The sequence below is a fragment of the Equus przewalskii genome, unplaced genomic scaffold (genome assembly GCF_037783145.1).
Source record: "Equus przewalskii isolate Varuska unplaced genomic scaffold, EquPr2 contig_452, whole genome shotgun sequence".
Classification (NCBI taxonomy): Eukaryota; Metazoa; Chordata; class Mammalia; order Perissodactyla; family Equidae; genus Equus; species Equus przewalskii.
In genome coordinates, this window is record NW_027227607.1 from 220,277 (window position 1) to 223,197 (window position 2,921).

Here is a 2,921-nt window from a genome sequence, read left to right on the forward strand (position 1 = left end):
GTGTTCTTTTCTCATTAGCCTATATCACTTAAAGTAAAATTTCTTGGTGCCAATTTAATGGGAATTATAAAGATGGGTACTGAAACAGCATGAGAGTATGTGTTATTATATTATGAAGTGGTGCTGGTGCTGGTGAGTTTGTATTACACAGAGAGATTAGATTATCTTCCAAATGAAAATACACATTTTAAATAATTTTCACATTAAAACTAAAAGATCAAAGTTGAAGAGCACTAGAGCTGATTTTTCAATCTCAGGTTCTCCCAAGAAATCTGAATTTTGAATTTTGAGATACTATTAGGAACAAGAACTAAAAATATATCCTTCTTTTCTAATACCCAAATAAACATAATAGCCAAGGAAGCTAAGCTACACTAGGTCACGGATACAGAAATTTCCTGAAATATCATTTTTCCTGCAAATGTTCATATACCCAAAAGTGATTCTCAAAATTTAAGGATGATAAATTTCTCCCACATGGATAAAATTTCCACTTTCCTTTCATATCTTCCCTGCTCTCATCATGCATTATCTATTCTACTTTCTTCCCTTACCCTCCCTTCTGCCTATACCTGCTGCTAAACTCTCTTACAGCCTCTTCCCTGACCTTTGTGAAGAACAACGTGAAAGACCATGAAAAGGCAACTGTATGGTAATATTGCCTTTCACATCCAAACGTGAGACTCCTGCCTTCATCACATAGCCACTATCTTGTCTGTTGGAAATGTGGTTGGAGGACATGTGTATATAAATATACATGGATCCAAAGATATGACAACCACAATCAAGTGAGAGGTGCATGTGGAAAGGGCTTTTTGCCTTCCTCCTGCACTGTGGTTTCTCAGAGTACAAGATGACAACATAGGTCATGCAGAATTGTGAAACTCCCCATGCTTATGGCCCCACTACTAGAAAGAACTATGAAATTTATCATGTAAGTGTCCATGCAGGCAAGTCTCAACAAGGGCTGCAAGTCACAGAAATAGTGGTCAATCACATTAGGATAAGACAAGGGCAATCTCAATGCCAGGAAAATCTGTGCTAAAGAGTAGATACCATGTCCCACCCAGGCCAGAATCACCAACACAACACAGATTTGCCAGTGCCTGAGTGTTGTGTGTTTCAAGGGATAACAAATGGCTACATAGTGATCAAAGGCCATGAGGATAAGCACAAAGACCTCTGTGAAGCCAAAGAAATGGACCACAAAGACCTGAGTCATGTACTCATTGAAGGAAATGGTCTTCTTCTGAGAGAAGGCATCCACAATCAATCTGGGGGCTGTGGTTGTAGAGAAGCAGGCATCAGCAAATGACAGATAGAATAGGAAGCACATGGGATTCCCAAGAGTCTTGCTTGTTTTGATATTCACTACTGTAAGAAAGTTCTATAACAGTGTCATAAGGTAAAGAATCAAGACGACTCCAAACATTGCTTTCTGCATTCCTGCATCCTGTGTCAACCCAAACAGAATGAATTAAATCACACTGTTATTCATCGCCATACTAGTGGGTATAGGTAAGATGCAGTTGACAACGTTTTAATCTGTAGAGAGAAAAAGAAGTGACATCTTAAGAAGATCAGTGGACTTAACTCTGAATTACTTGCTTCCACATCATCCTGTTACCTCCAACTTCCTTTAATCTCCTATGAATCTTTGCAAATCTGCAGAAGTCCAAGCATCTCCCAGATACAGCTCTTAATTCAGAAACTCATTGCATTAGACCAGAGCCTTTTTTTTCAATGCCTATCTTTTCTTTAAAAGATTGGCACTTGAGCTAAGATCTGATGGATTTCTTCTTCTTCTTCTCCTTCTCCTTCTCCTTCTCCTTCTCCTTCTCCTTCTCCTTCTCCTTCTCCTTCTCCTTCTCCTTCTCCTTCTCCTTCTCCTTCTCCTTCTCCTTCTCCTTCTCCTTCTCCTTCTCCTTCTCCTTCTTCTTCTTCTTCTTCTCCTCATCAATGCCCCCCAGTACATAGTTATATATTCTAGTTATGAGTCCCTCTGGTTGTGCTATGTGGGATGTCACCTCACCATGGCTTGATGAACGGTGTCATGTCAGCGGCAAAGATCTGAACCAACAAAACCCTGGGCCACCGAAGCAGAGTGTACCAATTTAATGATTCGGCCACAGGGCTGGCTCCTGGAACAAAGCTTTTGTATAAATAAAAAATAAACGTTCTTTAAAATGTTTCATTCCTATCAAGATTGAGAACTGTAGAACTTGTACTTTTTTGGGCAAGTGATTTAACTGCTTTGAAATTTAGCTTTCATATAAAAAAGTAGAGTACAAATACTTGCCATTACTTTGAGTTTTCCTAAGAACTGAAAAAAAGATTTTATGCCCGTACGTATACACACACATACACATGAATATTTCATGTATTCTTCATTCTATCTGTTTGCTTTGAAATCTGAACAACACTATTCCAATGCAATTAAGAGCTACTTTTGTTGGAGAATCCCTCCTGAAGAAAATATTCTCACTTTGGTTCACTCACTTTTATGCTCATTATCCCTGACCCCTTAAGGGTCTTCGATGAAATATGCTTTACTTTGACAACCCTTTACCTATGCCTCTTGTGTTCAAGACATCAGCTTCACTGATGGTCATGATAACTGTCTGGATAATAATCTGTCTGGAGAACAAATGCCTGGATAATACTCTGAGGTTGTCATAATTTGGGAATCTACTCTTTACCTCTTTATTATACTCTTGAACGTACCCTAAAAGAAAATTGAGACTCTCTGCCTATGAATTTGATCTGATATAAATTTTCTAATATGCCTCTGATGTAAGTAGTGTTTTTACTCTCAAATATTTGTCTTTACCCTGAATCGCCCAGGACACTTCTTCTAAAAATATTATATTAAAAAAAATCCCATAATTCCAGTATTCAATTTTATAATTTTTCTATTTCAA

General features: G+C 38.0%; 1 pseudogene; it reads right to left on the bottom strand.

Moving 5' to 3' along the window:
• Positions 1-695: 695 nt before the first annotated feature.
• On the bottom strand, positions 696-1,504 carry LOC103567930 (olfactory receptor 4C11-like; annotated as a pseudogene).
• Positions 1,505-2,921: the final 1,417 nt, after the last annotated feature.